This window comes from Pristiophorus japonicus, chromosome 8 (assembly GCF_044704955.1).
Source record: "Pristiophorus japonicus isolate sPriJap1 chromosome 8, sPriJap1.hap1, whole genome shotgun sequence".
NCBI classification, from domain to species: Eukaryota; Metazoa; Chordata; class Chondrichthyes; family Pristiophoridae; genus Pristiophorus; species Pristiophorus japonicus.
The window spans coordinates 168,457,922-168,466,886 of record NC_091984.1 but is presented as its reverse complement, the minus strand read 5'-3'; the positions used below and the strand labels follow the sequence as shown (position 1 = coordinate 168,466,886).

General features: G+C 50.1%; 1 pseudogene; it reads left to right on the top strand.

The window, feature by feature from the left end:
- Nucleotides 1-5,883: 5,883 nt before the first annotated feature.
- LOC139270030 (U2 spliceosomal RNA) lies at nt 5,884-6,121 on the top strand (annotated as a pseudogene).
- Nucleotides 6,122-8,965: the final 2,844 nt, after the last annotated feature.

Below are 8,965 nucleotides of genomic sequence, written 5' to 3'. Positions count from 1 at the left end.
GGGTGGAGAGATGGGGAAGGGGGGGAGAGATGGGGAAGGTGGAGAGAGGGGAAGGGGGGGAGAGATGGGGAAGGGGGAGAGAGGGGAAGGAGGAAGGGGGAGAGAGGGGAAGGAGGAAGGGGGAGAGAGGAGGAAGGGGGGAAGGAGGAAGGGGAGAGGGGGAAGGGCGGAGAGAGGAGGAAGGGAGGGGGAGAGGGGGAAGGAGGAAGATGGGAGAGAGGAGGAAGGGGGGAGAGGGAGGGGGAGGGGGGCGAGAGGAGGAAGGGAGAGAGGGGGAGAGGGGGGGAAGGGGAGGGGGAGAGGGGGGAAGGGGAGGGGGCGAGAGGGGGAAAGGGAGGAGGGAAGGGGAGAGAGGGGGAAGGAGGGAAGGGGAGGGGGCGAGAGGGGGAAAGGGAGGAGGGAAGGGGAGAGAGGGGGAAGGAGGGAAGGGGAGTGGGGGGAGAGGGTGAAGGAGGGAGGGGGAGTGGGAAGGGAAGTGAGGGAAAGGGGAGAGAGGAAGGAAGGGGGAGAGAGGGGGAAGGGGGAGAGAGGGGGAAGGAGGGAAGGGGAGAGAGGGGGAAGGAGGGAAGGGGAGAGAGGGGGAAGGAGGAGAAGGGGGAAGGGGAGAGAGGGGGAAGGGGGGAGAGAGGGGCAAGGATGAAGGGGGGAGAGAGGGAAGGATGAAGGGGGAGAGAAGGGGGAGGGGGAGAGAGGGGGAAGGGGGGAGAGAGGGGGAAGGGGGAGAGAGGGGGAAGGGGGGAGAGAGGGGGAAGGGGAAGAGAGGGAGGGGGAAGGGGGGAGAGAGGGAGGGGAAGGGGGAGAGAGGGAGGGGGAAGGGGGAGAGGGGGAAGGAAGGGGGAGAGGTGAGAGGGGGAGGGGAGAGAGAGAGGGAAGTTGGGGGAGGAGGAGGGGGGAAGGGGAGAGGAGGGGGGAAGGGGAGAGGGGTAAGGAAGGGGGAGAGAGGGGGATGGGGGAAGGAGGAAGTGGGGAGAGAGGAGGAGGAAGGGGAGAGAAGGGGGAAGGGGAGAGAGGAGGAAGTGGGGAGAGGGGAAGCGGGGAAGGGGAAGGTGGAGAGAGGAGGGAGGGGGAAGGAGAGAGAGGGGAAAGGAGGGAGGGGAGAAGTGGAAGGGGAGGGAGGGGGAAGGGGAGAGAGGGGGAAGGGGGAAGGAGAGAGGGGGGAAGGAGGATGGGAGAAGTGGAAGGGGGAGAGAGGGAGGAAGGGGGAAGAGAGGGGGGAAGGGGGAGAGAGGTGGAAGGAGGGAGGGGGAAGGGGGAGAGAGGGGGAAGGAGGGAGAGGGGGAAGGGGGAGAGGAGGAAGGAGGGAGAGAGGGGGAAAGGGGGAGAGAAGGCGTAGGGGAGAGGGGGAAAGGGGGAGAGAAGGCGTAGGGGGAGAAGGGGAAGGGGGAGAGAGGGGGAAGGGAAGGGGAAGAGAGGAGGAAGAGGGAAGGGGAAGAGAGGGGGAAGGGGGAGAGAGGAGGAAGGGGGAAGGGGAAGAGAGGGAGTAAGGGGGGGAAGGGGAGAGAGGGGGTAAGAGGGTGAAGGGGGGAGAGAGGGGTAAGGGAAGGTCCCTTTGAATCAGCACACATGGTACACCCTGAAAGGGAGCAGATTCAATAATAACTTCGAAAAGGGAATTGGATACCTTCTTGAAAAGAAGTTGTTCCCACGTCTGTGGGGAAACAGTTTGGAACTGGGACTGATTGGGCAGCTTTTTCCAAGGAGCAGGCCTCATTAGCGGAAATAACGAGAAGCTCGGAACGGTGGCCGAGAGATTTAGCGGTCCATGTATAGAAATCACTAAAAGCAAGTGGACAGATACAACAAATAATTAAAAAGGTTAAAGGAATTTTCATGTATCTCACATTACTGTATATAACTGTATCTTACCATGCTATACATGACTGTAACTGGATATGACCTGTAACAATAAGCATACCTTACCACCAGGGGTGCACTTACAGGAGACACTCCATACCTGTCCCACTGAGGTATATAAAGAGAGGTCTCAGGCAAGTGCAGCACTGGAGAGCTGGAATTAAAGATGCAGGTCCTGAGTGACCTTGACTTCAGCATGTGTCTCGTGTAAGTCAGTACATTAGAGTCAGGACTTAACAGTAGCGACGAGAATGGGATGATGTTCACGCCATGTCAGAGGAACGGACCTCCTGCTCAGCAGTTCTAAACCGTTTTGAACATCTCTTTCAGCCAGGTGTGGGCACCTTCAAAGGGGGTAAAGTTAGAATCTACATCACACAGAATGCCAGACTGGTCCATCACAAGGCTAGAGCTGTGCCTTATGTGATGAGGGAAAAGATTGAAAACGAACTGGACCGGCCTCTGCGGGAAGACATAATTTCTCCCGCGGAATTCAGCGACTGGGCAAGCCCCATCATCCCCGTCATGAAGCCTGATGGATCCGTGCGAATCTGTGGGGATTACAAGTCTACCATAAACAGAGTCTCCCTACAGGACCAATACCCGCTGCCCAGAGCGGAGGACCTATTTGCCACGTTGGCTGGAGGAAATCTTTTCTCGAAACTTGACCTCACATCTGCGTATATGACGCAAGAACTGACCGATGAGTCCAAGCTACTCACCACCATCAACACACATCAAGGCCTTTTTATGTACAATCGATGCCCATTCGGCATCAGGTCGGCAGCTGCTATATTCCAGCGCAACATGGAGAGTCTGCTCAAGTCCATCCCGGGGACGGTTGTGTTTCAAGATGACATACTCATCATGGGCAGGGACGCTGACTCTCATCTCCGCAATCTTGAGGAAGTACTAAGTCGATTGGATCGGTAGGCCTAAGAGTTAAGAAATCCAAGTGTCTGTTTCTCGCGCCTGAGGTTGAATTTTTGGGCAGAAGGATTGCCGCTGATGGAATCCACCCAACCGAATCCAAAACCGAAGCGATTCGCCTGGCACCCAGGCCCCGGAATGTCTCAGAACTGTGCGCCTTTCTCGGGATACTCAATTACTTTGGGAACTTTATGCAGAACTTGAGCACGCTGCTGGAGCCTCTCCATGTGCTACTCAGAAAGGGGTGCGATTGGTTTTGGGGGGACGCCCAAGAACGCGCCTTCAATAAGGCACGCAACCTTCTATGTTCCAAGAGTGTTTTAGCCTTTTTTGACCCAGGTAAAAAGTTACGTGTGATGCGTCAGTGTATGGGGTCGGGTGCGTTTTACAGCACGTCAATGATGCGGGTAAATTGCAGCCCGTTGCTTATGCCTCCAGGTCACTTTCGCGGGTGGAGCGCGGGTACTGTATGGTTGAGAAGGAGGCGCTCGCTTGCGTGTACGGTGTCAAAAAGATGCACCAATACCTTTTCAGGGCCAAGTTTGCGTTAGAAACCGACCACAAACCCCTCACGTCCCTACTATCCGAATGCAAGGCAATCAACGCCAACGCCTCGGCGCGCATTCAGCGGTGGGCACTCATGCTGGCGGCTTACGACAACACGATAAGGCACAGACCAGGCACAGACAACTGTGCCGACGCGCTTAGCAGGCTACCCCTGGCAACCACAGAAGGGTCCGACGAACATGACTGTGAGATGGTCATGGTAATCAATGCCTTTGAATCCACAGGTTCGCCCATGACGGTTCGCCAAATCAGAGCCTGGACGACCAGCGACCCCACATTCTCTCTAGTTAAAAGATGCGTTTTAACTGGTGACTGGGCAGAGGCTCACGATGCCTGCCCCGAGGAGGTCAAACCCTTCCATAGGCAAATGCGTGAACTCTCACTACAGGCAGACTGCCTGAGGTGGGGCAGCCGAGTAGTTATGCCCTTACGAGGCAGGGAGGTGTTTGTCCGGGAGCTCCATTGCAACACCCGGGGATCGTCCTTATGAAGGCCATAGCCAGATCTCATGTCTGGTGGCCTGGCATTGACGCGGACTTGGAGCTCTGCATCCGTCGGTGCACCATTTGTGCCCAACTCAGTAATGCCCCCAGGGAGGCCCCCCTGAGCCCCTGGCCCTGGCCCACCAAACCATGGTCGCGGGTGCATGTAGATTATGTGGGTCCATTCATGGGCAAAATGTTCCTCGTAGTCGTTGATGCATTTTCAAAATGGATCGAGTGCACCATTTTAAACTCGAGCACCACCTCCACCACTGTGGAGAGCCTTAGAACCATGTTTGCAACGCACGGCATTCCTGACATATTGGTCAATGATAATGGTCTGTGCTTCACCAGTGCAGAAGTTCACGATTTTATAGTTGATCACAGTATAAATCACGTTAAGACTGCACCTTTCAAGCCGGCCTCCAATGGCCAGGCGGAGCGAGCAGTGCAGATCATTAAACAAGGCATGCTCAGAATCCAAGGTCCCATGCTGCAGAGCCGCCTGTCGCGACTGCTGCTGGCATACAGATCTCGTCCACATTCGTTGACTGGGGTTCCCCCCGCGCAACTATTAATGAAATAAACCTTAAAGACCAGGCTCTCATTAATCCTCCCAGACATGCATGAAATTGTTGAGGCTAAGCGTCAAAAGCTAACTGAGTAACATGACCGAAATTTGAGGGGGAGGTGGAATGAGATAGGGGACAAAGTGTTTGTGCTAAACTATGGCCAGGGTCCCAAATGGCTTGCAGGGACAGTAACAGACAAAGAGGGAAACAGGCTACTGGTTGTACAAATGGACAATGGCCAAACATGCCGGAGGCATGTAGGCCAAGTAAAAAGTAGATTCAATGATAACACTGAAGAACCAGAGGCAGACTACAATGTGGAACTCACACCACACCTGGTGGACAGACAGATGGAACAACCTGAGGAAAGGGCAGTCTCAACAGATAGCCCAGGCGAGATTCCAGCAATCACACCAAACGAAACAGACAGCCCAGGCGAGATACCAGCAATCACACCGAACGAAAAACAGGCACCAAGGCAAACAACTGAACCACAACTAAGACACTCCACGCGAGAGCGCAGACCACCTGAGAGACTGAACCTATAAAGGCAATAAGACCTTGGGGGAGGGTGATGTCATGTATCTCACATTACTGTATATAACTGTATCTTACCATGCTATACATGACTGTAACTGGATATGACCTGTAACAATAAACATACCTTACCACCAGGGTGCACTTGCAGGAGACACTCCATACCTGTCCCACTGAGGTATATAAAGGGAGGTCTCAGGCAAGTGCAGCACTGGAGAGCTGGAATTAAAGGTGCAGGTCCTGAGTGACCTTGACTTCAGCATGTGCCTCGTGTAAGTCAGTACATTAGAGTCAGGACTTAATAGAAATGTTGGCCTTTGTCTCAAGGGGGCTGGAATACAAAGGGGTGAAAATTATATTTGTTATATAAAGCTCTGGGTGGACCCCATTTAGAGGACTGCTTTCACACACAGCAACAACGTGTATTTGTATAGCACCTTTAACGTAGTAAAACGTTCCATGGCGCTTCACAGCCGTGTTACAAGACAAAACAAATAAATTTGACACCGAGCCACATAAGAAGAAATTATGGCAGACCAAAAGCTTGGTCAAAGAGCTAAGTTTTAAGGAGCGTCTTAAAGGAGGAAAGAGAGGGTAAGGTTGAGGGAGGGAGTTCCAGAGCTTGGGGCCCAAGCAACTGAAGGCAGGATACCTCAGGAAGGATACCTTGGAGGGGGTGCAGTTGAAGGATTATGGACCGATCGATACCAGTTTTAATGAAACTACAAAGAAACCCTAGATTTCTAAAAAAAAAGGATTTGAAGTATTAACAACAGAATTGTTAACCAAACTTCTTGGAACGCTAAATGAGACAATGTATTTTTGTGTAGATAAGGTTGAGATTGAAGAATACAGCTGCCCCACTAAACCTTGGGAGACTGTGCACCAGAGAGGAGAAGGGAAGTATGGACAATTACTGGGACGTTTGCTTTGCCAGCAGCTGGGATTCTCGGCCTTTTGGCTAAGATCATGCGTAACTGACCTGACAGGGGAGTAACCATGACCCCAAAGTGGTTCTCCCTGGATCAGGAAGGTGGTTCTCCTATGCTTTTTGGAAATAGGAGGTGGGTGGGGTGGATTGACCCATCCACCTCCACGGAGGTGTGTGAGGGGCCTGACCCATCCACCTCCATGGCACGAACCTGGTATTGCAGTACTTCCAGGAACGGTGCAGTGGCTCTCGGCCTTTTGGCTAAGAGCATTGGCGCAGAGTGATCCTTGATGTGTGCAAGGTGACCTCTGGCGTTTGTGATTTGACAAAGAATTGGAAAGATTGGCTACGAATTTTAAAAAAAAAGGACTCTTTAATCCTCTAAAGGAAGAAGAGAAAAGGTTCAATTGGTGGGGAAGGACTGCACCGTCCAAAAATAAATTTAAAATTAGAGCTTAGCTGTTCAGGGGTGATGTCAGGAAGCACATCTTCACACAAAGGGCAGTGGGAATCTGCAACTCCCTCCCCCAAAAAGCTGTTGAGGCTGGGGGTCAGTTGAAAATATAAAAACTGATATTGATTTCCATTAGGCTATGTTGTTAAGGGTTACAGAACCAAGATAGGTAGATGGAGTTAAGATACAGATTAGCCATGATGTCAGAATCGGCTCGAGGGGCTGAATGGCCTTCTCCTGTTTCTATGAATGGCCTCCTTCTGTGCTGTATGATTCTATAAAGCAAGCACAAAACCCGCACTATGTTTTACTGAGCACTGAATTTGCATCATTCTGTTTGAAAAGTTGGACAGAAAACCTTTTGTTTATTGCATCTGTTCCTCAATTCCATTTACCCGCCTTCGTTCCATATTATTAGATACCCTTACCAACAAAAACCTTTCGAGCTCAGTCTTCAAAGCTGCAAATGTCCCCCAGCACCCACAGCCTTTGGGGGGCGGGGGGGGAAGCAAGCTCGAAATTTCCACTACCCTTTGTGTAAAATATAGGGATTTCACCCCTGAAGGGCCTAGTGCTAAGTGGATGAGGCACTCCCCAAGGGGTAGGGGAGCCAGGAGGAGCCCACAAGGATGATTGGGGAAAGCTGGTCTGGGACTGCTGGTTCGGCTGCTCAACATACAGTTCCACTGGGCCGAGCACACGCCACCCAGTGCAAAACCAAAATTGCATTGTGGTCCTAAATACAACATATCGGGGCCATTCTCCTAATTGTGCAGTGTTAGCTCTCAGTTACTTGCTGGTTCTCGAGTCTCGTCGCCGAGAGCATGCAGAAATCAAGCACGGGCAGCGGAAGGAGTGTGCGGCAAAACAGACTCCCCACCCACTCTTTCCCTCAACCACTGTCTGTCCTACCTGTGACAGAGACTGTAAGTCCCGTATTGGACTGTTCAGTCACCTAAGAACTCATTTTTAGAGTGGAAGCAAGTCTTCCTCGATTCCGAGGGTCTGCCTATATGATGATGGGTTCTTAATTGGTACATTTCTACTCATTTAATTTGTTGCTTTCACACTTGGAGCTTCCCGACCTCTTTAATCATATTTGACCCGTTCAGTTAAATGATTTGGTTTTTTTACAAATATATTCGAGGTGATGAACACTTAAATACGACAGCCATCTTTCGTAGACATTGCCCTTTTAGCACATGCTCGGCACAAGACTTTTAAATTATTTTTATATTGTATATATATAAAAAAAGACAAGATTTATTACCCTGTATTCTTCAGTGTTATGCCCAGTGTGTGTGAAGAAACTAGTTCAGCAATGTAGAAACGACGTGGGCAAAAAATAGGACTTTATGCAGTAATAAATTTCCCAGTGGCCGGCCATGTGTGTGTTGAACTGACTCACACCCACTGAAAAGAAAATCATTGGTATGTTGCTCAGAAGCTAGTACCTCCATTGTCATCTTTTGGCTGAGACGTTAGACCGAGGCCCCGTAAAAGATTACATGGCACTATTGTGAAGAAGAGCAGGAAAGTTATCCCCAGTGTCCTGGCCAATATTTATCCCTCAATCATCATAACAAAAACAGATTCTCTGGTCATTATCACATTGCTGTGTGTGGGAGCTTGCTGTGCGCAAGTTGGCTGCCGCATTTCCTACATTACAACAGTGACTACATTCCAAAAGTACTTCATTAGCTGTAAGCGCTTTGAGACGTCCGACGGTCATGCAATAAAGGTACAGCAGTTATCATGGGCGACTTTAATCTACATATTGATTGGGCTAACCAAACTGGTAGCAATACGGTGGAGGAGGATTTCCTGGAGTGTATTAGGGATGGTTTTCTAGACCAATATGTTGAGGAACCAACTAGAGGGCTGGCCATCCTAGACTGGGTAATGTGTAATGAGAAAGGACTAATTAGCAACCTTGTTGTGTGAGGCTCCTTGGGGAAGAGTGACCATAATATGGTAGAATTCTTTATTAAGATGGAGAGTGACACAGTTAATTCAGAGACTAGGGCCCTGAACTTAAGGAAAGGTAACTTCGATGGTACAAGATGTGAATTGGCTAGAATAGACTGGCAAATGATACTTAAAGGGTTGACAGTGGATAGGCAATGACAAACATTTAAAGATCACATGGATGAATTTCAACAATTGTACATCCCTGTCTGGAGTAAAAATAAAACGGGGAATGTGGCTAACAAGGGAAATAAAGGATAGTGTTAAATCCAAGGAAGAGGCATATAAATTGTCAGATAAAGCAGCAAACCTGAGGACTGGGAGAAATTTAAAATTCAGCAAAGGAGGACAAAGAGTTTAATTAGGAAGGGGAAAATAGAGTATGAGAGAAAGCTTGCCGGGAACATAAAAACTGACTGCAAAAGTTTCTATAGATATGTGAAGAGAAAAAGATTAGTGAAGACAAATGTAAGTCCCTTGCAGTCAGATTCAGGTGAATTTATAATGGGGATCAAAAAAATGGCAGACCATTTGAACAAATACTTTGGTTCTGTCTTCACGAAGGAAGACACAAATAATTTTCCGGAAATACTAGGGGACCGAGGGTCTAGTGAGAAGGAGGAACTGAAGGAAATCGTTATTAGGTGGGAAATTGTGTTAGAGAAATTGA